Raw genomic sequence first — 26,060 nt, 5'->3', positions numbered from 1 at the left:
AGCCACCAGGGAAGCCCTTTTATATATACAAATCCTGCATAAAGTCTAACAAGAATGGGGGAAGACAGACATGAAAAGAAAATAAAAGCATTCATTAGATAGTATTTAAAGATTAGAAAAACTTATACCAATTTAATGTGTCCCAAAAAATAGTGTAAAGTAAGTTCTAAAATCCTATTGAAAGGTGCAAAGATGAGAGAAATGACTATCATCTGGGGATCTCAAGAATAAGAAACTTGTAAATTAGTCTTCTGAGACTTTCTATCAAAATAATTGGAATGAATGAGATGTAGCACTTAATACTGAAGTTATTTAAAGGCAACTACATATTTCAGGACACTAAGAGTTAACCAACTTAAGTTCAGTTGCTCAGTCGTGTCCAACTCTCTGCGACCCCATGAACCGCAGCACACACACCAGGACTCCCTGTCCATTACCAACTCCCGAGTCCACCCAAACCCACGTCCATTGAGTCGGTGATGCCATCCAACCATCTCATCCTCTGTCGTCCCCTTCTCTTCCTGCCCTCAATCTTTCCCAGCATCAGAATCTTTTCAAATGAGTCAGCTCTTTGCATCAGGTGGCCAAAGGGTTGGAGTTTCAGCTTCAACATCAGTCCTACTAATGAACACCGAAGACTAATCTCCTTTAGGATGGGACTGGTTAGATATCTTTGGAGTCCAAGGGACTCTCAAGAGTCTTCTCCAACACCACAGTTCAAAAGCATCAATTCTTCAGCACTCAGCTTTCTTCACAGTCCAATTCTTACATCCATACATAACCACTGGAAAAACCATAGCCTTGGCTAGACGGACCTTTGTTGACAAAGTAATGTCTCTGCTTTTGAATATGCGATCTAGGTTGGTCATAACTTTCCTTCCAAGGAGTAAGCATCTTTTAATTTCATGGCTTCAGTCACCATCTGCAGTGATTTTGGAGCCCAGAAAAATAAAGTCAGCCACTGTTTCCACTGTTTCCCCATCTATTTGCCATGAAGTGATGAGACCAGATTCCATTATCTTAGTTTTCTGAATGTTGAGCTTTAAGCCAACTTTTTCAAATTAAGTTAACCAACTTAATTTTACTATTTTGTTTATCATGGAGTATGAGTGCACATTTCATGGTGCACCTGTCGTGTGCAGAGACTTAGCCTTCCAGTCTGGCACACTGGGGATTCAGATGGCTTGCTTTCCAAAGTTGTGAATAAGAACTTGGTGCCATGTTACACTGACTCACAGTAAGCATAATATCACTTATCATCATCCAGAATTTATTTTTGGTATTATAATAAGCAATAATAAAGTCCTCCAAAAATATACATGAGAGATAATATAGAATGATGATTAAAACTTAGCTCTTTATTCAGACAAAACTGTATTGAATCCTAGTTCTTCCAGTTCCTAATAATGTAAACTTGGGCAAGAAAAAAACACTTTCTTCACCCATATACTGGGGGTAATAATAATAATATTCTTTCAGGGTTGCCATCAAAATTCAATGGAATTATGTCCTTAAAGCTTTTGACACCGTTCCTGGCACATGACAAGAAGTTGTTATATAATAGGGGTTGAAAAAGAAAAGGATAGGAGATGAAAAGTAAGTTTATAAAATCTCACTTTTTTTTAGCTTTTAGACCTGCATATTTCATAGCAACTTTTCTATAACACTTTGCCAGATGACAATTCAAAATAAGGTAGACTGTTCTTATGCTTTGTACAGGAGAAAATAATTTCTGAAATATAGAAAAGATTTTATTAAATTTCACAAAGTAATGTAGTAGAGATTCTAGAAAATTTTTATGAGATATGTTTCATAGTTTGACCTTTAATGGTCTTGGAATTTAAATTATTTTATTCCTTAAATTGTCTTCATTTATTCAGCACATATTTTTGAACACCTTCTATACGCCGGTTGTTGTTCAGTCCCTAGGTCGTGTCTGACTCTTTGTGACCCCATGGACTGCAACACACCAGGCTCCCCTGTCCTTCATCATCTCCCAGAGTTTGCTCAAATTCATATCCATTGAATCAGTGATGCTATCTCACCATCTCATCCTCTGCTGCCCCCTTCTCTTTTTGCCTTCAATCTTTCCCACCATCAGGGTCTTTTCCAATGAGTCTTTACATCAAGTGGCCAAAGTATTGGAGCTTTAGCTTCAGTATCAGTCCTTCCAATGAATATTCTGGGTTGATTTCCTTTAAGATTGACTGGAGTTTGATCTCCTTGCTGTCCAAGACACTAAAGAGTCTTCTCCAGCACCACAATTCAAAAGCATCAATTCTTTGGCACTCAGCTTTCTTTATGATCTAACTCTCATATCCATGCATGACTACTGGAAAAACCATAGCTTTGACTATACAGATTTTTGTCAGCAAAATGATGTCTCTGCTTTTTAATATGCTGTCTAGGTTTGTCATAGCTTTCAAGTAAGCATTTTTTTAATTTCGTGACGGCAGTCACCTTCTGCGGTGATTTTGGAGCCCAGTAAAAGAAAATCTGTCACTGCTTCTACTTTTCCCCCTTCTGTTTTCCATGAAGTGAAGGGACTGGGTGCCATGATCTTAATTTTTTTTCATGTTGAGAATCACACCAGCTTTTTCACTCTCCTTTTTCACCCTCATCAAGAGGCTCTTTAGTTCCTCTTCATTTTCTGCCCTTAGAATGGTATCATCTGCATCTCTATCTTGGATTCTGTGCTAAAATATTGAATAACAAGACCTGATTCCTTCCGTCAAAGAGATAGACAAATAAATAAATGATTACAATATACAGTAAAAGTGTAAAAAAGTAGTTTTAATATGTGGTTTGATAATATTTCCCTTCAGTAAAACATTTAGAATAAGTGAACTGAGGCAGGAAGTGACAAGTGACTCTTTTCAGCATTATCCAAGATAAGGAAACAGTCTCAGAAGAAAATCCAGTTTTTTTTTTTAACTAATTAATTAATTTTTATTTTATTTTTAATCTTTATTGGAAGATAATTGCTTTACAATACTGTGCTGGTTTCTGGCATACATCAACATGAGCCAGCCATAGGTATACATATGTCCCCTGCGTTTTGAACCTCCCTTCCATTTCCTCCCCACCCCATCCCACCTCTGTAGGTTTTCACAGAGCACTGGGTTGAGCTCCCTGTGTCACTCAGCAAATTCCCTTGGCTATCTATTTTACATACGATAATGCATACGTTTCCATGCTACTCTCTCAGTTCATCCCACCTATCCCTCCCGCGCTGTGTCCACAGGTCTGTTCTCTCTGACTGCGTCTCGGTTGCTGCCCTGCTAATAGGTTCATCAGAACCATCTTTCTAGATGCCATACACATGCGTTCGTATACAATATTTGTCTTTCTCTTTGTCTTACTTCACTCTGTATAATAGGCTCTAGGCTCATACACCTTATTAGAACTGACTAATAAAAAAAAATGCGTTCTTTTTTTTTTAAATGCGTTCTTTTTTTTTTTAAATGCGTTCTTTTTTAAAGCTACTGAACTGAACTGAACATCCCATTGTATATATGTACCACAATTTCCCTATCTATTCATCTGTCGATGGACATCTAGTTAATAAGCAAAATAACAGCAAGTTATGTGGACTTGTTGTCTATAATACTATAAAGCCTATAACAGATACAAAAGGAAGTTCTGTAAAAGATTTTAAGTGTGCAAGAGTGGAGCTAATTATAGAATGCTAAATAAGTATAAATAAATGATGTTGGCAATGTGAAAAACTGTATTTTGTTATTTTATAAATGACTAGATTGGAGAAGGAAATGGCAACCCACTCCAGTGTTCTTGCCTGGAGAATCCCAGGGTTGGGGGAGCCTGGTGGACTGCCATCTATGCGGTCGCACAGAGTCGGACACGACTGAAGTGACTTGGTAGCAGCATCGTCAAATAGCTGTAAGGTCACTGTGACCCTCTTGTAGGTGACTCTTTTTAGTTTCCACTTCCTTTCCCCTGCAAGAGGGGTCAAAACACGGGCCCCTGGAATGCCTGAGGAGATGCAGACTGAAGTGTAAGCAAAGACATTTGCAGGCTATCTGTCCAGGGCTGCTTCCTATCCTGCAAGGGCTAGTAAGTGGGGTGTGTTTATTTTATTCTCATGTTTGTGTTTTTTTTAGAAAGTGAATAAAGGGACTTGAGTTTTGTAATTTAAAAAAATACATGAATAAATGACTAGATTAAGGGGAAAGTAAATCAAGCTTTATTGCAATTGCTAGAAATTGAAGAGTTAAATTCTAAAAATGATTTTAATAAAAGCAGCTCTTTAAAATGCAGAATTAAGTAAGTATTCTTGATTGCTGTAGGGTTCATGTGGAATACAGTGAGATAGGCTGAATTTGATACTTGTAGTAATCTTTGGAATTTAGGAGATACTGTTTAATTTACCTGGCTACCCAGGTGGCGCTAGTGGTAAAGAACCTGCCTGCCAATGCAGGAGACAGAGATTCTAGTTCTATCCCTGGAGGGGATCCCCTGGAAGAGGGCATGGGAACCCACTCTAGTATTCTTGCCTGGAGAAATTCATGGACAGAGGAGCCTGGTGGGCTACAGGTCATGGAGTCTCAAAGAATCAGACATGACTAAGTGACTTAGTCAATTTTGATTTTAACTCTGATCAAATGTGTGTCTAAAACAAAATGTGCATAGCATATTTATTATTATTTATATAGATAGATAAGATTTCTTTAAAAAAAAAAAAGACTAATCTTTCTAACAGGTATAAACCTGGTCTACCTGGTCTAACAGATAAAAACAGGGATCATAATATACATTTCAGATTTACTTTTTAAATGATAAAGACCTTTTCTTAATCACTCTAAGTATAATAAAGTATTGTATGAACTTGGAATTAACTTAGTTAATTCAATAACTGAGTAACATCAATAACTATGCTTTGGTAATCTGTTCGCAGCTTTGCCTTCTTTCTTCCTTTTTCTTTTTTTTTTAAGCTAGTAACTCAGCTATTTATTTACACAAGTTTAATTCAGCTTCATCCAAAGTTCATCACACTGTAATATTAATGTTTAAATTATACAAATGATATATGTTAGCATACAGTGTGTAAATTGGCATATTTTCTCTATTTCATAATACCTTCAAACAAGTTTACAGTTTTAGGGTAATGGAATTTTAATTTTTTCTAGGAATATACACTTTTGAAAGAAAATTTATCTCAGAACTTCCAGAGAGTAACTATGAGCAAAATAATATTTAAAATTTTCTATTAATTGGTTACGTGGAATATTGTCTCCTCTTTTATACTGAAATCTGAAATTTCTATATAGTGTTATCAAGTTTCTGGCTCCATGCAGGCTGTCTAATGTCTATATACATTTAAATATCTAAATGTTTACTTTAAGGGAATTCTTGCATTATTGAATTAATTTCCTACTGGGACATTTGTATTATGACTACAGATTGTTTAGAATCATATCAAGAGCACAGTAGAAGTGGATTGCAGTTCTGTACAGAATATGCTATTCTTGCCTGGAGAATTCCAGGGATGGGGGAGGCTGGTGGGCTGCCGTCTATGGGGTCGCATAGAGTCAGACACGACTGAAGTAACTTAGCAGCAGCAGCAGCAGCAACAGTATGTATATATATCAGTATATATATATGTATCAGTTAAAAGGGAAGTGAAAGTGAAAGTGAAGTCGTGTCCAGCTCTGTGGGACCCCATGGAGTGTAGCCTACCAGGTTCCTCTAGCCATGGGATTTTCCAGGCAAGAATACTGGAGTGGATTGCCATTTCCTTCTCCAGGAGATCTTCCTGACCCAGGGATTGAACCCAGGTCTCCGACATTGTAGGCAGACGCTTTACTGGCTGAGCCACCAGGGAAGTTAAACCACTTGGCAAAATGCACTTTACCTATAAGTTTGAAGAGTAAAATTTTCAAATAAGTTATAAATGCCCCAGTGTTCACTTATTCACTAGAGTAAGATTGTCTAAATGTTAATTGTAAAAAACTATTTTTAAGTTAAAAATTATGGTACGTTATTCATTTTTATTTTCTTCTAAATTTGATTTCTCAGTGTTCTCTCTGGAACAGAATTTATAATACAAATAAAGCATGTCTATTCTGGCAATCAGTTTCTACGTGATTAATGTCTGCATCAAGTGCTCCCAGTTTGAAGCTGAGTAAGGGCAATTTAACCATTCTTGCCTGTCATATTGTTTCAGTCTTTCTCAAAATAAAACAGTTGGTGACTGAAAAATTACAGTGACTTAGAGTCCGCTAAAGTGGCATACTGGTATCTTTTGCTTAAACAGCAAAAGCCAGTGCATATATGGACAGATATTTTGATTGAGACTGATATTCTGTCATGTTTAATAAAAGACTAGTTTGGGACTCATTTTTATTTAACCACAGTAAAGCACTTCTATTTTTAACAAATGGGAAGCACATTGTGACAAGTAGAGTTAGTGAGATTAATCTTGATAGTGGGGGCGAGACTGTTTGCTGCGGTTGGGGTTTCTAACCAGGAGCACACGGAGTTCCAGGGTCCAGTTCCCTGAAGCCTGTGGTGATGGAGGGGTGATCTTACACCCCAGTGTAGGGAGCAAAGGGAAAGGAAAATGCAGAAACCTCAGTGTTCACATATGTAGTAACTATGACTGTTGAAAGCAAAGTTGGGAAATTTAAAGGGTTAGTATTTTTTAACAGATGGAGAGTAAAACTTTGAATTATTAAAAGTAAGGCATGAAATTGGCTTGAAGCTAATTGGAGAGTGGATTTGCATATTTCTGTTTGGATTCACACGTATAGTCTGTCAAAAGAAAACAAGAAACAATCCACTTATTGTCATTGAAATAAATATTAACTTCATGTTTAACTTTAGTTTTTAAAGCTATAGTAATAAAAAATAAGGCATTAAGTATACCACTTTCAGATTATTTTAAACTATTTCCTCTGCAGACATTTAAATTTCCTGTGGTCTCAGACAGTAAATTTCCTATTACCCTATATAATTCATGAATAGTGTAGTTAACGATCAAAAAATTACTCTTTTCCTTTCAGGATGCCAAGAAACATGAATCTAAAGAAAGTTTCTTGTACTGATGAGTAAAGAAAAGAAAATATTATTTACCAAATGACACTATATTTTGATATCTTAATTTTCAATTTGTTAAGGCCTTTGCATTGTTGTCACATTATTTTTATATAATGTTATCTCACGAAACTGTTCAATAAATTAGAGTGAATTAGAATGACATTTTTAAGCAAAGAAAATATTGTATTTTGAATATAGGAGTGGCTAGATTTTTGCCATCTGAAAAAATACATTTAATTACCTTTTATAAAATGTTTATTTTATAATGCTAACCTTCATTCCACTGTGTATTTCTTTTATAAAAATTTTATTTATGTTTATGTATTTATTTTTGGCTGTGCTGGGTCTTCGTTGCTGCATGGAGGCTTTCTCTAGTTGTGGTGAGCAGTGGCTGCTCTTGGTTGCGGCGTGCGGGCTCCTCATTGCGGTGGCTTCTCTTGCGGAGCGCGGGCTCTCGGTGCATGGGTTTCAGCAGCACACGGGCTCGGTAGTTGTGATGCACGGGCTTAGTTGCCCCGTGACACATGGGATCTTCTCAGACCAGGGATCGAACACATGTCTCCTGCACTGGCAGGTGATTCTTAACCACTGGACCACCAGGGAAGCGCCTGTGTATTTCTTGATTTTACTTAATGTAGGATCATAGGAAATGAAGGGGCCTTGTGACGTTTCAATAACTCTAAAAAGTTTTTATTCTAATTATTATAAGCAATAATTTTGAAAAATCTGAGTCACAAAAAAATCATCTCTGTCCTACAGATTAGTGAGGAATGCCACCCAGATCATTCTACTTGGGCAACATTTCTCCTATTTAAAAAATAAAAACCTCTAGAAATAAAAATTTACTCTAGTTTTAAAGTAGTGCTTTAGAATTGAAGAGTATGACAGGTATTATTTACACTAAATTTCTTATTATAGAAATGAAAGAGGACCGTAAACTGAGACATAATAGTAGCTAATTTAAAAAAATAACATTTGATATGCAAACTAGACCTTTCTGTTACTTCTTAAATACATTTCATATAGGAATAGGATATAGCCAAATGTAAAACACTGGTAGATTACCAAAAAAATTGCATACATCAGCGTCACTTTTGCTGTCTCGTACACAGGGTTATTGTTATCATCTTTCTAAATTCCATATATATGCGTTAGTATACTGTATTGGTGTTTTTCCTTCTGGCTTACTTCACTCTGTATAATAGGCTCCAGTTTCATCCACCTCATTAGAACTGATTCAAATGTATTCTTTTTAATGGGAGAATGGCATTGAAACATGTAAAATATCATGTATGAAATGAGATGCCAGTCCAGGTTCAATGCACGATACTGGATGCTTGGGGCTAGTGCACTGGGACGACCCAGAGGGATGGTACAGGGAGGGAGGAGGGAGGAGGGTTCAGGATGGGGAGCACATGTATACCTGTGATGGATTCATTTTGATATTTGGCAAAACTAATACAATTATGTAAAGTTTAAAAATAAAATAAAATTCCAAAAAAAAATTCAAAAAAAAAAAAAAAAACTGGACTATAAAAGTCAGTTCCATGGGGGGGGAAAAATTGCATAGGATGGTTAACTTTTTTTTAAACCAGTTTTAATATATAGGTCTAAAGTTTCTTCATAGTAACTTAAAACTATTTTCAAAACTCAAAATATAAATGGTCAAATATTAAAAGCTTTCTGTGGTTAAAATTATTTTAACTCCAGGAACATAAGAAAATAGTAAGGTCAAAAATTTAATAAGACACAGAATATATAAAGTAAAATTAGCTAATTTTCAAATAAAGTATTTATACATAAATACATGAAAAAAAATTCCAAAGTTGATTTCTCCTTTTGTGTGGAATTATCAACCAAATTGGGCTTCCTTGGTGGCTCAGTCAGTGAAGAATTCGCCTGCAATGTAGAAGACCGCCTACTATGCAGGAGACCAGGGTTTGATCCCTGGGTCAGGAAGATCCCCTGAGGAAGGAAATGGCAAACCACTCCAGTATTCATGCCTGAGAAATCCCATGGGGAGAGGTGCCTAGCGGGCTACAGTCCATGGGGTGGCAAAGAGTCAGACATGACTTAGTGATTAAACCACCACCGTCAGCCAAATGAAGCTTGTACAATCATACCAACTGGTGAACCAAAAATACTGTTTTATTTTTCTCAAAATTTAAAATCAACCAGAGTAAAAATATTTAATGATATACAATCATATCCATACATGAAAGAAAAACAAGCATTTCAAACCAAAATGATTCTTAAGTGTATGCTAATTTAACACAAAGAGGCATCTAACATGACTCCAGGCATACGAAGAACTGATTAAAGATAAGGCAGATGTCCTTTAGTTGAAGAGAAGTGAAGTGAAGTCTCTCAGTCATGTCTTGGCAATCCCATGGACTGTAGCCTACCAGGCTCCTCCGTCCCTGGGATTCTCCAGGCAGGAATACTTGAGTGGGTTGCCATTTCCTTTTCTAGGAGATCTTCCCAACCCAGGGATCAAACTTGGGTCTCCTGTATTGCAGGCAGATGCTTTACCATCTGAGCCACCAGGGAAGTCCTTTAGTTAGATGGCTCCAAAAATGTGAGTAACTTGAGCTGGAGAAATCCAGTAATCCAGTCTGCTTGCTGATAGACTTGGGAATTTAACCATAAAATTCTATCTAATCTAAAGGGCAAAACTACCTAAATAAGATATTTTATAAGATTACTTTTTGTTAGCCTACACCAGAGTTTCTTTGTGGTGTTTGTACGGTCACTGCATTAGATCACCAGAGAAACTTTAAAATGCGAGTTCTGGTTCTCTTGCTAGAAATAATATATTAAAATCTCCAGGACTAGGCTGCAGATTGTATTCCTGAAAAGCTCTTTCAGGTGGTTCTGGCAAAAAACTAAAATATAAGAACTGCTCATCTAATTCATCTGGAAATTGTGTACTTCATATGCTTTTTCCATTGAACAGTATCATTCAAGAACAAAATTTACTGCTTGCCTTGTTGTTTGGCTCACCTGAAGGATCTTCAAGTTTCTGGAATTATCCCCAAAAGCCTTGCCAAAAGAGAAGCAGATTGTCCAAGCTGCAGGAAAAGAAATTGAAAAGATTACAAAGATTACAGTCAGCATTCTGTGATTTGTCAGCTTGACCCATGGACAACAAGGAACACTGACTGACTGGTCATGTCTATAAATGCTTTGTCACTGAATATGAAAACCAAGAAGTGACAGGAGCAGAGATTGAATTAAAGATAGTGGTGAGTAGCTGCAGGCGCAGTGCAGAGGCAGTGGAAGCCGGTCAGCAGCAGACACCCAGAGGGGAGAATTGGCAGCAAAGGAAAGACTGAAATTCAAACATTCCTTAAAATTAGTTTGTACTCCCCTGGATAAAGGACCGGTTATGCACATATATAAATCAAGACCAGGAGACCAATCACCTCTGAGTGATTGAGTTGAAAACAAAGTGTCTCTACTTCTGGTCAAGTAGAAAGTCTAAACACTTTTAAATGCCAGTTGACTGAGCGACGTGTATTTTAAGAAGGTGAGCTCCATCTCTTCAAGGGAGGCAGCACAAGCTCCAGGGTTCTACTGCCTTTGCTGGAGCTGTGATTCCTCATCTTCCTCAAGGTTTATGACTTTGCAGTCTTCTCCTCTTTAATCGGGATAATAATAGTACTTACATCATAGATCCTTTAAGAGCTTTAAATTACTTGATATGTATAAAACAGTGCATAGCACATAAGTGGTTGTTGTTATCATTATTATTATTCAAACTAAGAGACAGAATTATGTAAATTGAGTAAAATGTCAGCAGTCAAAGCTTTCAAAGGATGTTGTGGCATTGCAAATAATGCTTCTATTAACACAGGAAATCTCCTGAACAATCTTAGAGAATAAAGATATTATTATAATGTATAAGTATGGCCAACTTCCACCATGACAGTAAACCAAGTGTCTCCAGTTTGAAAACAAATAAGAATTTATTATCTTTTTTTTAATGTACATCAATCCCAGTGTCAGAAAATTATAATCCTAGACCTTCCAAAATGTCACAGATTTAACCATTGAAAAATGAAAATCTTTCATATCTGTGAGGAAAAGCATTCACAGCTCCAAAATATTTGATGAATAAATGAATGGCTGTTGATCTTGAGGGTCTCTTCCAACTTTGTGAGAAGTGAAATTTTAATAGACTCATCTTTGCTGGCCCTCTTTGTATTAAAAATTTATTTTCCTCAGAAGCACAGTTTAGTGTTTCTGTGCTTGAAATTAGGAAGTAGACTAGTGAAATTATTTCAGTATTAAATACTAGTAAAATACTAGTAAAACTAGTATTTTCCTAATAAAAACCAACTTCTAGGGAGTTCCCTGCTGGTCCAGTGGTTGGGACTTGTCACATTCAATGTGTGGCCTAGTTCCAATCCCTGGTCAGGGAACTAAGATCCCACAGGCTGTGTGTCACAGCCACAAAAAAAAAGCCAACTTTTGTATTCTCTTGACCCCTGCAGATCCAGAAATTCCTTTCTCTCTAGTAGGGAGAAATTGGAATTTTCTTTGGTCAATTTTCCTTATATCTTAACTGTAAGTGGTAAAATGCAAGTCCATTCTAACTTTTACTTACTGAAAAATAATAGAAGTATGGAAGCTGAGAAATTACTGTCAGAATGTAAAATAAAAGACTGACCAAACCAATAAATAAATAAATAAGTTAATGCATAAATGGAAAATAATGTTTGGTTCTTCTACATTTTTGCAACTTCAGTGAAACATAATTTCCAAACTCACTTGTGTGTTTCCACTCTTTGATGGCTAGAAATTGTGCTAATCAATCAAGTCAAGTGATGGGTATAAACTGATCTTAGAAGAAGCTCTGAGGCTTTATTGGTGGGTACATCAGACCTGCAATAGAAGACAGTTCTGAAGCAAATGGTCTCTAGAACCAGGTAAACCTGGGTTTTAATTAAAACTACTCATCAACTTGTCAGCATGAGCAAGTTACTTCCCAAATAATCAAGTTTCTTTATCAGCAACATGGGGGTAATTTCCTACCTTAAAGTTCAATATGAATATAAAATGAGATAAAATATACATGAGGTGCTTAACACAATGGCTAGCATGGAGTAAGCATTCAATATATTAGATGTTAGAAGCTGTTGTTTTTGAAGTAGTATGAGAAGGATATTTTGAATGGAACTAAAAATCCAAAGCACTTTGATGACATTAGTGAAAATATGATTTTTTAAAGCAGTAAACATCCTGTGATAAAGTTGCTTTCATCTTTGATTTTATATACCAACACTTCCTCCAGAGATAAGGGATCAAAGAAAAAGTACAAATTTTCAAATCTGTTTTCATCACTGTGAAGCTAGTGCCTCTTCAGCCCTAAATTCCAAATTATCTGAAACATAGAATAATAACTGATATTTATAATTATTATCCCAGTCATCAAGAACAAGTTAAATTATTTCAGTGGCTTTTGTAAAAGGTAGGAAAATATGGTTAGTCCTAAGTCATGTCCAACTATTTTGTGACCTCATGGATTGTAGCCCACCAAGCTCCTCTGTCCATGGGATTCTCCAAGCAAGAATACTGGAATGGGTTGCCATTTCTTTCTCCAGGGAATCTTTCCGACCCAGGAAATCTTTTCAACCCAGGAATTGAACCCGCATCTCCTGCACTGCAGATTCTTTACCCATGAGCCACTTGGGAGGCCCCATATAATACCATATATACGTATATGTATATATATAAAATTTTAGTTGTGTTATCTCTTTGTAACATTCACTTCTTTCAGATTAATTTTTTCTATAAATATGTCTGTTCTTGGCTAATATTGCCAAAATATTGCCTTAAAGTACAATTAAAGTTGTACTTGTTTTCATTTAAATTACAGTTACTTCAGAAGTCACCTAAGGATTTCTAAGAGTAGAATAAACTTGAGGTAAAACCGTTAATTCAACACAGATCTTCTGAGTATCCTACTCAGTGCCCAGTGCTTGTAAGTTCTCACTGAATGTTAGAAAGAATGGATAAGTGAGTGGAAAGAATACTGTGTGTGGGATACAGTATAATGTGTAAGAGTGAAGGTTGTGGAATCAGACAGTTGGATGGGAATCCTGGCTCCACTACTTACTATCTTGCCTGTGCGTAGACCTTGGACAACTTACTTAGCCTCTCAGTGCCCGGTTTTCTCATCTATAAAATTGTAATAATAACAGTTTCCTCATTGGATTGTTTGAAGATCAAGTAAATGAAAATTAACAAATCATGTATAGCAGAGACACATACTAAGAACTGATAATTATTTCCTAAAATGCTAGAATAAAAAAGAAATATTAACTATAACTTTAAAGGTAAAAGTTATATGTGAAATGCCAATATTTAAAGTCGTGTACTACTAATTTAAAATTTCTAGGAATAAAGACTAGCTTGATAATTCAGTTGTAGCCAACTGATACAGACTCTGCCCATATCTATCATATGCAGGCCTTTCTTTCACAGGTTGGAAAAGGGGGGAGAGTCTCTGAATCCAGTCTACAGTACTCTAACACATTGCTACATCAGGACACATCTTAGTCCACCTAGCCCAAGAGTCTATAAGCCACAGAAAACATTCATAAATTGAAAAGGTATTTAGCCACTCTGTTTAAAACAAGTGAAACAGGGAAGGTCTTCTGAGTCTAATGAAATGACAACTCATTGGTTGTACCTGGGAAGATCCCCAGCTGTGGCAGTTTTAGGAGTGGGAATGGTCTAGCACCGAATTTACTGTCTCTACACTTACCATCTGATCAGAAGGATCATGCAGCTAACACAGGCAAGAATGTGTTTATTCTGTTTTGTGGAGAATATTTAGAAGTTCCTCTGTGATGGTGAGTTGGATATTGGAGTATCAATTCCCAGGGACATTTCTAAGAGTAATTGGCTTTTCAAAATGTTACCAAAAGGTTACATTTGAAATACTCAAGTATAAGTCATTTTATTTTCTAATCTTTGAGGAATTAAGATATAAAAATAAGCTTTCTCTGACATAACAGTGGTACTATTTAGTCAACTGTGCCCTCTTTCATTAAAATTGTTTATTTGATAATACTAGGCTAAGTAGCATTTTAGCAGAGTGGCTAAATGTCTTATTAGAGTGTTTTCACCTGTTTTAAATAGCCTAGCTAAATGTCTTCAGTTTGTAAAGGGAAAAATGTATTTGTTGTTTTTAAAGTCTTGGGCTCCATGGGCTAAAATGTAATCTGATGTAGCAATTCTGAGTGTTATTCCATTCTAGATCCAAATACAATTTCTTCCTTAGATTATGCCTTACATCCCTACTTTAAAAAGCAACCGAGTAGCAAAGCAAAACAGTGTAGACTAGATTCTTTTAATGCTTTGAATATCCACACATTGTGGAAGATGTAACCTAAATATAATGGAAGGCACAAGGATTATTTTAAGTGGGAGAAAGAAGGAAGCTTCTCCAAATTAGTGCAATGCTTTCAGTATCAGCATAGAAGCATAAATGGGTGCAGCATCCAGTAACTGCATGGTCGACGTGGGACGGGGGACTATTGTGAAGTTTACAGATGGACAGAGGAGATCAGTAACATTGCTTAACTTATTATCTGAAATTCTTTATTATTTAGTGTCTTTAGGATTTACTTGATACAGACTTGATATACCCTACTTGCCTAGGGTATGAGAGTGAAAGTGTTAGTCACTCCAGTCGTGTCCTACTCTTTGTGACCCCATGGACTGTACCCACCAGGCTCCTCTGTCCATGGAATTCTCCAAGCAAGAACACGAGTGGGTTGCCATTTCCTTCTCCAGAGGATCTTCCCAACCTAATGATCAAACCTGGATCTCCTGCACTGCAGTCAGATTCTTTACCGTCTGAGCCACCAGGGAAGCCCTGTTGCCTAGGGTATATGTTGTCTCTATGCTTCACTTAGCACACTGGATTTTAGAACAAATATTGTGTCTTATTTTTCTTTATAATTGCCATAGTATTGACTCCAGTGTTTTGTGCATAGTGTATATACAAATTAATTAACTTCTATTTCTAAAGCATTTATTATGAAGTTTTGTTTTCTTTATCATGAGCAAATATTTATTGAGCACCAAAATGACTTATGAAAATTACTAGATGCAGCTTAAACATTAGTATTTAATTATCCCTACATTACTAGGAGCATTCATTCATATCATGAATTTATTGAATTCACTTATTCAGGTAATTCTATTTTTTAGAGCTGTTTCGTGCCAAGTAGCAGGTCCGGGGCTGCTGAAATACACTGAAAAATAGACTGAGTTCCACTAGAAGAAAGCAAACAATAGTGATATAATTTATATAATGGAGACATAAAAGTCTGAGAAAACGCTATAAGATTTTACTGGAATCTGTCTACGCCGTTTTAAACCAGTCATCTAGAGCAGCAGCATCTAATAAAAATGTGGCTATTGTGGAGAGTGGGGAGCAGGGGTGTAGAGTAACTTGAGGCTGGTGACAGTGGATTATAGAACCAATATGTCCTACTGAATTTTGCTTTTTTTTCAACAGTGCTCAGCTGTTTAGGGAGAAGGCAATGGTAACCCACTCCAGTACTCTTGCCTGGCAAATCCCATGGGCGGAGGAGCCTGGTAGGCTGCAGTCCACGGGGTCGCTAGGAGTCGGACACGACTGAGCGACTTCACTTTCACTTTTCACTTTCATGCATTGGAGAAGGAAATGGCAACCCACTCCAGTGTTCTTGCCTGGAGAATCCCAGGGACGGGGGAGCCCGTTGGGCTGCCGTCTATGGGGTCGCACAGAGTTGGACACGACTGAAGCGACTTAGCAGCAGCAGCAGCGTTGAGAGGTAGGCACAGAAGAAACAAATGGTAGGACTCATCAAAAGGTTCTGCCAGTTGGATGCTACATGAGGAGGGATACTAAAAAAGTTGAGAGTATTTGCAAAAGAGTGATTGAAATGATGGGCTATAGTGTCAAGTTAAATGTAAGTAAAGATGAGGGGGTTGATAATTGGAGAAAAAAATGAAGAAATCAAAGGTCTTACATTATTTAAAAATAAGGATAGCTGATGAAATGAGCTAGAAAAAAAGTAGATAGAAAAACGTCTTTGCAACTTTCTGAATATGGTTGGGGTATTATTTTCCCCATTTTACATAAGAGGGCAACTGAGGCACAAACTATTTTGACAGCTCAGTTATAGCATGAGTCATGCACTGCATCTTGAATATGAGTCTCCTAGTAAACTAAATTGACTTCCCAGTAGATAGTTATTTTTCTTACTAGATATGCAGATCATAGATATTCTTTGTTCAAGGAAAGGTATCATTATACTTAACAGAGTTGAAATACATATGTCCAAATAAGTATCAAAATAGAAAAATAGATTGTTCATTTTTAGGGCATGTGTCTGCTTCATCTTTTTAATTTTACTTGTTAAATATTCATTTACTGCTTTATATTTTCACTTTCAAATGAATTTTGTTTTGAGTGTCATTATATAGTTGGGGCTTCCCAAGTGGCTCCAGTGCAGGAGATATAAGAGATGCAGGTTTGATCCCTGGGTTTGGAAGATTCCCTGGAGGACAGCATGGCAACCCACTCCAGTATTCTTGCCTGGAGAATCCCATGGACAGAGGAGTCTGGCAGGCTGCGGTCCATAGGGTCGCAAAGAGTTGGACACAACTTGAAGCCATTTAGTATGCACAGATATTATAGTTGTTAATTTTAGTATTAAGCTTAATATTTTGTATATGATAGCATTTAATTACCTTTATAAAGTTTTTCATTAGTTCACTCTATTCACAGCACAACAGTAATTAATATCAAAAGGAAATAATGCTTTACATAGGAAAATACATCTTATATCAAATATTTTGCTGGAATCTGTATATGCCATTTAAATCAGTCATCTAGAGCAGCAGCATCTAAGAAAAATATAATGTAAGCCCAAATTTCTAAGTTTAAATATTTGCATAGACATTAAAAAATTAAAAGGAGCAGGTAAAATTAATCATATATTTTATTTAATCCAGTATATCCAAAATATTCTTATATCAAATTTTAACCTATAGAAAAAGATTAATGGGCTTCCCTGGTGGCTCAGTCTTTAAAGAATCTACCTGCAATGCAGGAAACCTGGGTCAGGAAGATCCCCTGGAGGAGGGCATGGCAACGCACTCCAATATTCTTGCCTGGAGAATCCCCATGGACAGAGGAGCCCAGCGAGCTACAGTGCATGGGGTGGCAAAGAGACAAACACGACTGAGCGACTGAGCACACACAAAAAGATTAATGCATATTTTATTATTTTGGGGAGTGTACTAAGGCTTCTAAACCTTGTGTATATTACAGTGTGCAGTGTATCCAGTGTGTGTATGACACAGTGCATCACAATCTGGAGGAGGCACATTTCAAGTGTTCATGAGCTACATGTGCCGGTGCCAGTAGTACTGGGCAGTGCAGATCCAGAGACTTCAGGAAGTATAGTTCAACAAAATAACACAAAGTTAAGCTCTGGGTTTCTCCTAAGAGAGCAGCTTAAGAAATCCTGGTAAGGAAAAATACTTACTTGTTAGAAAAATAGTTTTTTAAAAAGTAAATAAGCTCAAACTGCTACAAAGTTCTGGTCTCTTTTAGTATCAACAATCCTTTTACCATAGTCATATTTACCATAATTTTTTTCATTAAACTTTTTACATGTGCCTATTTGTAAATATATATATATATATATATACACATACACACACACACACACACACATACATATGGCATAATTGTGTTGATTTATATAAATTTGACTTTAAAAGACTAATGATAAATCTTGGGCAATTTAATAGTTTCATTGTATATTACTCTATAGCATAATCATGCAAAAATTCTGAAGATTTATAGTTTCTATTTGTGGAACAGTCTTTTGGACTCTGTGGGAGAGGGAGAGGGTGGGATGAGTTGGGAGAATGGCATTGAAACATGTATAATATCATATATGAAACGAGTCGCCAGTCCAGGTTCGATGCACGATACTGGATGCTTGGGGCTGGTGCACTGGGAAGACCCAGAGGGATGGTATGGGGAGGGAGGAGGGAGAAGGGTTCAGGATGGGGAACACATGTATACCTGTGGTGGATTCATTTCGATATTTGGCAAAACCAATACAATATTGTAAAGTTTAAAAATAAAGTAAAATTTAAAAAAAAAAAAGAATTTTTAAATGTAAGGATTTAATCCTATAGTAGTAGTGAAAGTCGCTCAGCCATGTCCAACTCTGCAACACCATGGACTGTAGCCCTCCAGGCTCCTCTGTCCATGGGATTCGCCAGGCAATAATACTAGAGTGGGTTGCTGTTCCCTTCTCCAGGGGATCTTCCCAACCCAGGGATCGAACCCGGCTCTCCTGCATTGCAGGCAGATTCTTTACTATCTGAACCACCAAGAAAGCCTTTAATTCTATAGAATGGAATAAATGATGCATTTTAAATTTACATTTTTACATTTAAAATTTAGAGTTTCCACTTAATGGCAATTAACAACATTATTGGTTTCAACATTTAAAATCAAAATCATATTATAAATATTCAGTGCAACATAAAATACATCAAGCTTTTTATATGCTTCTAATTGAATACTATAAGAAATGTTAAGGTGAAAAAATACTTTGTATTTGCGTTTGTATGTGCAATTCATTATTCACCATCCAAATTCACCATCTAAAATCACCATTGTGATTTTGAGAGAAGTGGCAGGTTATGTTCATTAAAGAAAACTTATAGTAGATAAATAGCCACGAAAGCAGAAGCAGCCTATAAATACACTGCAGGAGAAGTATGTTTGAGACAACATTTACAACCTACTTAAATTCTATTCACATTTATTATTTCATTATAGTGAATAGATATTTATTATGTAAGTTATTTTCTAGCCTTTGGCTTCTCAAAATCAATAGAAAATGGGACTGTATTAGTTTCATAAAGTAGCTAACCACAGTGGAAGTCATAATATCCTTAAATTAATTTTTGTTGTCAGTTTTCAACACAAACCTTAGAAGATAATAGTCTAATGTTTCATGTGAGGACTTTGTGCCCAGGTTATAGTGTAGATTCTTGGACATTATTTTGAAACCTGAGCTTTAGCAGTGAACAAAAGAAATAAAGTTCTTGCCCCATGTAGCTTCAAGTGGAAGGATATATAATAAAAAGAAGAGAAACAGCTCAGAACAAGTTAAGAAGTAAACTCAAGGTCATGAACTATTAAATGACAGAAATAGGATAGAAATCTGTGTCTGACTTTGAACCTAAATGTATGTTTCACCTCTTTAATTTTACCAGATTTTTATCAGATTTTGTTGCCTTGAATAAATCACTAATATTGTTGAAGTACAAGTACCTAAGAATCAAGTATAAAACTTTTCCTGTGAGAGACCATGACCTAAGCTTAAGAGAATCTGAGAAGTAGAACTCCCTCATCACCCCAGTATGAAGAATTAGGCCTATTTTAAATATAATTTGTTTTTCTTTGAAGCTTGTTGAACAGTAACTCTTTAAAATAACTTGTTTTTGGCAAACAAAATGTAGAAAAACCTAAAAAATCATTTTGTTGATTAGTCCAACTAAAGGAAATTTATAAAATACTGATACTCAGAGAACCATAGATTTATTTTTGACACTCTCACTGTATATTTTAATTTGTTCATTGGGGCCAAAGATGCAATACTTAATGCCTCACATTTATATTAGATATCCTAAATATTAAAGCATACTTTAGCTCAGAAAAATTTAGCTTCTTTTTAAAAATAATACTTCATGGTTTAATCATGTTAGTCTTTGTCTTTCAAATTGCTCATAATAGAAGGGAAACTTTAAAAACCACGCACTAGACTAAAAAATGCTAACAGCCTTAAAAGACTAGCGTTGTGTGTACCAAGACATCATTCCAGAACAGAAATTCACAATCTTTGTAGAACTGACTGACTTGAAATCTGAGAAGAAAAGATAAGTTTAGATTTCTAACAATCTGAAGGCTTTCCTCTAAATGGCTCCAAGGAAGATTCAGTATATATGACCCAGGGCATTTTGTCAAAATATTACTGTCATTATAATCACTGAAACAGACTACAGTCTTTCTGTTCTTCATGAGTTCTGAGTGACATGTAAAAAGCAAGCTTATACTTGGGTAATGATGACTGGAACATTGTCTACATGCACAAACACAAGCTAAGCAAATATACTAAACTAAATCATGTATTTGCACATTTTTACATGAAAATTTTCTGTAGGATGAATAAAGGGATAATCTCGGACATTTCAAGACATTAGATGTATCAACACTGCATTTTTTCAAAGGGAAATTACCAGTATTCATTTAATGAGACAACAAAAGTTATATTTTAATGACAAAGAATTACTTATTATAGAAAGTATTTTGTTTTCCACATGAAATGCCTAAATTCGATTTAAAATATGCAAGTTAAGACTTAACCTAATTCCATGCTATACTTACAAAGTAATTTACACATTAAAGCTTCTGAGGGTTTTGCTTCATATCCCCTCTATTAGTTTTTCTAAATTTATTAAATAGGGCTATAAGTCATGGTCCTTGACAAGAAGTGTGGTTATTTTATATACATACACATACATATTGTTCTTTGTTCTGTGTGGTGGTCAGTCAGGTATGGCCACAAGAGGGGACACAGGAGGGACTCAGGAAAACAAAGTTTGTAATAAACTTTGTCCCGTGAAAAAGAAGGCAGGCATACTACACCATGCAGAGCAACTGGGAAGGTCAGGAGGCAGAAGGGGCAGGAGTGAGAGAAAAATCAAGGCCAGAACCTTTATTGGGGCAAGAAAGATAAGAAAGGGCAGAATAAAGTTTAAGATTGGCTAATCTGAATAATTTCTGCAAGCTGGGCTTTGGGTTATAGGGGTGGTCTCTAGTTGCCTGGTACAGGCCATAGGATGGTTCGGGGCAAAGAGCCTCTTGATGAAGGTGGAGAGAATGAAAAAGCTGTCGTCTTAAAGCTCAACATTCAAAAAACTAAGACCATGGAATCTGGTCCCATTACTTCATGGCAAATAGATGGGGAACAATGGAAACAAAGACAGACTATTTTCTTGGCTCCTAAATCACAGCAGATGGTGACTGCAGCCATGAAATTAAAAGATGCTTGCTCCTTGGAAGGAAAACTATGACAAACCTAGACAGCATATTAAAAAGCAGAGACATTACTTTGTTGACAAAGGTCTGTCTAGTCAAAGCTATGGTTTTTTCCAGTAGTCATGTCTGGATGTGAGAGTTGGACCATAAAGAAGGCTCAGTGCCAAAGAATTGATGCTTTCGAACTGTGGTGCTAGAAAAGACTCTCGAGAGTCCCTTAGACAGCAAGATCCAACCAGGCCATCCTAAAGGAAATCAACCCTAAATATTCATTGGAAGGATTGATGCTGAAGCTGAAACTCCAATACTTTGTCCACCTTATGAGAAGAGCTAACTCATTGGAAAAGACCCTGATGCTGAGAAAGATTGAAGGCAGGAGGAGAAGGGGACGACAGAGGATAAGATGGTTGGATGGCATCACCGACTCAATGGACATGGGTTTGGGTGGACTCTGGGAGTTGGTGATGGACAGGAAGGCCTGGTGTGCTGCAGTTCATGGGGTCGCAAAGAGTCGGACACGACTGAGCGACTGAACTGAACTGAACATAATCGATACACATATGCACATACACGCTCTGTTTAGACCTTAATTGTTTAATATCCACTAAAACTGAACTAAGAAATACAAAAAAATTTCACCTGGAGCTTTGCTGTTTAGATATTTTTAAATATCTGTAATCATTGGCCTTTTGGTACATTCTGTTGACGAACAAGCTCCTTGTTTTTTTGACCTCTAAGCCCAGAACCCTAGGGCTTCCCTGGTGGCTTAGTGTTAAAAGAATCCACCTGTAATGCAGGAGACCTGGGTTCAATTCCTGGGTTGGGAAGATCCTCTGGAGGTAACCCACTTTATTATTGCCTGAAGAATCCCATGGACAGAAGAGGCTGGCAGGCTATAGAACAGTCCATAGGGTTGCAAAGAATCAGACACAACTGAAGCGACTGAACAGGCTCGCACCAGAACCCTAATTTTGTTGCAAGCAAGCAAACCTGATAACTAACGAGAGCACTGTCTCAGGAAGCACAGTGTGCTCCTCCTCTTTACTGACATTTCCACGTCCAATAGCCCAGTCTCCTGAGCCCTGCTCTCTGTGAAAAAGGCTAACTTTTCTGAGAAGAAAGCCCTTACTACTGCAACAAGGCAAAGCTCACCAGGAGAATAATGTAATATATGTTGCTGTGGTTGGTGTTAAGTTGTACAAATGTATATATATTATATAATGTGTGTATATATATATTTACACACACATATATATAAATGTGTGTGTGTGTGTATATATATATATATATATATATATATATATATATAAATGCCACAGATCCCAAGAACTTGGAACATGGAAGTTATTTCTGGTTCTTTACAAATCTTTTTACCTGACTCCCACACATGCTCAGAAAGATAAAAGGGCAAGAAACAACTTCTTTGTCTCAGTTATTGTCAGACAAGTATAAGGAAAATGTAGACAATTTCCAACAAGGCATCCTTGTTTCAAAATATAAAGGTATAATGTATAGGTAATGTATATTTTGGGCTTCCCTGGTGGCTCAGAAGTAAAGAATCCACCTGCAATGCGGGAGACCTGGATTTGATTCCTGGATTGGGAAGATCCCTTAGAGGAGGCCATGGCAACCCACTCCAGTATTCTTATCTGGAGAATCCCCATGGACAGAGGAGCCTGGTGGGCTGGCTGTAGTCCATGAGGTCACAAAGAGTTGGACGTGACTGAGCAACTAAACACGATGTATATATGGCCTCTTGAAAATAATTCTAGAATGAATTTCTTTCTTTTTTTTTAATCCTTTAGGACTCCAGAAATTCTGGTAGATTCTTCTATTCTTCTACTAGAAAATCTGGTAGATTTTTCTTGAAACATTAATTTTAATTAGATATAAGAATTTATAGATAGTAATTAAATTTCATCAAGATGTAGGTTTAAAGTATGTTCTCAGTCTCTGAAATGTTGCAATGTGATTATACAAAGTAGATTTTTTTTAACTTGAATTTGATTTGCAATCAAGTTTTCAAAAGAAAAAACTCAAGAGTATCCACTATTTTTCAAAATATGGAACTAATATCTTTTGTACTTTAAAGTCTGAGGAATTAATATTCTTAATTTATAACCATTTATACATTCTGGCCTAGAGAATTCTATGGACTATATAGTCCATGCGGTCGCAAATAGTCAGACACAACTGAGCGACTTTCACTTCACTTTATACATTTTTATACATTTTGAAACTCAATATTTAGTGATTTTATATAGGTTAGTTATAGTCCAAGAATGCTTTCATATTATAGTTTAGCTTTCAGTGCTATTTTTAGCAGCATAATGTGAATTTTTATGTACTGTAATCATTTCAATAGTGCAGCATATTCATCATTTGTTAAATACAAAACTTGATACACTGATTATAGAGCTGCATGATTAGCAAGAATAAATCAAGTTCTCACTTTTTTTCACAAAATTTTAACTCTTAGTGTTCCTTTGACATTAGTAAGAATGGTAAAAAATGTAAATTTATCCTTGAAGTAATAGGTCAGTGAGTGTCCCTTCTGATAATTTATCATGGAGCTTTTCTTTTTCCTGTTATTGAGAAGTACCATGTAATCATGTGGTTAACAACAACAACAACAAATTAACATGAAAATAAGCCAGAGGGAAGTATACTTCTGCCTAAAAGATTTATATATAGAAATAATGAGGTTAGCTGAAAAGTTCAGATGAAATAATAGAAAACTTCTTTACCAACTGAGCTATGAAAGAAGCCCAATAGAAAAATTAAAGGAGATTTTATATATATGGTGAGTTGATGGATTAGAATTATGAAATTTATTCTAAAAACTTGTGAAGTGAGACATGTTTTTGCTTAAAATATATATATCAAGGAAAATTGTGGGGAACAATAGGCAAAGCTGAATTAAAAAAAAAAAAGAACCATGAAAATTTGAAAGAGATTAATTTAAAAAACCACTTCAACGGAGGTATTATGGTCATAAAAATCCAGAGTTTAAAAGTACCTTAACAATGATCTTTAACCTCATTTGCTAAGTTAGGAAAAAGAGGACCAATGAGTAAAAGAAACATTTCTGGTAACCCTCTAGAAATTGTGGTAAGACAGTTTTATTTAACAGATACACAGATGAATTCCTGTTATTCCCCTTTAGTAGAATTCCTCACAGCATAAAAATTTAATGTTCTAAATCAAACATTCATGTTTTTAAACTCATGTATTTCTCCATCTTGAAGGAATTTCAATAGCTGCTTTCTTAAGGGTCGTTTGTGTCCTCCACACCTCTAAATCTGTAGCTTTTCTTAAATGTTCCTGGTAATTAACTCTGTATCATTTGACCACTACAACTTTCCTGAACCTCATTCTTGTCTTCTGTGGAATTTGACTCTATACTATTATTCTTATTTCTAAAAATGCATCTCTATTCACCTCAGTCACTCTTCTTTTCCTGATCTTTAAATATAAGTAATCCTTGGACTATCATTTCAATCTTTTTCATTTCTCTCTCTCTACCCTCTTAGCCTGCCTTTGTTCTTGCGTGTCTCAGTTGTTCAGTCATGTCTGACTCTTTGTAACCCCATGGATTGCAGCCTACCAGGCTGCTCTGTCCATGGAATTTTCCAGCCAAGAATACTGGAGTGGGTTTCCATTTCCTCCTCCAAGAAGGGTGGAAAGTCGACTCGACTGAGCGACTTCACTTTCACTTTCAAGAATGGAAAGACCATTTCCATCCTAATTTTTAGGCCATCCTAATTTCATCTGTCCTCTCCTGTTCAAATACTTGTTGGTTCTCTCTGTTTAGCCCTGACTGTTCCCTTGAGCACTTGGCCTGAGTGTACCGCCTGCTCCTACTGAACCTCAGTTCAGTTCAGTTCAGTTCATTCGCTCAGTTGTGTCCGACTCTTTGCGACCCCATGGACTGCAGCACGCCAGGCCTCCCTGTCCATCACCAATTCCCAGAGTCCACTCAAACTCATGTTCATTAGGTCAGTGATGCCATCCAACCACCTCATCCTCTGTCCTCCCCTTCTCCTCCTGCCTTCCGGTCTTTCCCAGCATCAGGCTCTTTTCAAATGAGTCAGCTCTTCGCATCAGATGGACAGAGTATTGGAGTTTCAGCTTCAACATCAGTCCTTCCAATGAACACCCAGGACTGATCTCCTTTAGAATGGACTGGTTGGATCTCCTTGCAGTCCAAGGGACTCTCAAGAGTCTTCTCCAACACCACAGTTCAAAACCATCAATTCTTTGGGACTCAGCCTTCTTTATAGTCCAACGCTCACATCCATATATGACTACTGGAAAAACCATAGCCTTGACTAGATGGACCTTTGTTGGCAAAGTCATATCTCTGCTTTTTAATATGCTGTCCCGTTTGGTCATAACTTTCCTTCCAAGGAGTAAGCGTCTTTTAATTTCATGGCTGCAATCACCATCTGCAGTGATTTTGGAGCCCAAAAAATAAAGTCAGCCACTGTTTCCACTGTTTCTCCATCTATTTGCCATGAAGTGATGGGACCAGATGTCATGATCTTAGTTTTCTGAATGTTGAGCTTTAAGCCAACTTTTTCACTCTCCTCTTTCACTTTCATCAAGAGGCTCTTTAGTTCTTCCACTGAACCTCTCCATCAGGAAATTCCACTGGTCCAGTGTTGATTATTGTTTCCTAAATCAGTACCACTTGGCAAACACTATACTCTCTAAGGGCCTCCATTTTCTCTTCTTTAAGAGAATTGAAAGTGAAAATGTTAGTCTCTCAGTTATGCCTGAGTCTTTGCAACCCCATGGACTGTACCTCTGTCTATGGAATTTCCCAGGCAAGAATACTGGAATGGGTTGCCATTGCTTTCTCCAG

General features: G+C 36.6%; 1 protein-coding gene across 40 annotated transcripts in view; it reads left to right on the top strand.

The window, feature by feature from the left end:
- The window catches only part of RIMS2 (regulating synaptic membrane exocytosis 2), a 608,892-nt gene that overhangs the window by 480,565 nt on the left and 102,267 nt on the right, over positions 1 to 26,060 (top strand). The window contains exon 1 of one of the 40 annotated variants that reach the window (XM_059874478.1): positions 15,630 to 15,890. The exons of the other annotated variants lie outside the window; for them this stretch is intronic. The gene's annotated coding sequence lies outside the window, so the exon portion shown is untranslated. Of the gene's footprint in view, positions 1 to 15,629; positions 15,891 to 26,060 lie in introns of those variants that run through there. 40 annotated transcript variants of the gene reach the window in all.

The sequence above is a fragment of the Bos taurus genome, chromosome 14 (assembly GCF_002263795.3).
Source record: "Bos taurus isolate L1 Dominette 01449 registration number 42190680 breed Hereford chromosome 14, ARS-UCD2.0, whole genome shotgun sequence".
NCBI lineage: Eukaryota > Metazoa > Chordata > Mammalia > Artiodactyla > Bovidae > Bos > Bos taurus.
The sequence above is the reverse complement of the archived record's forward strand: the minus strand, read 5'-3'. Positions and strand labels throughout refer to the sequence as shown.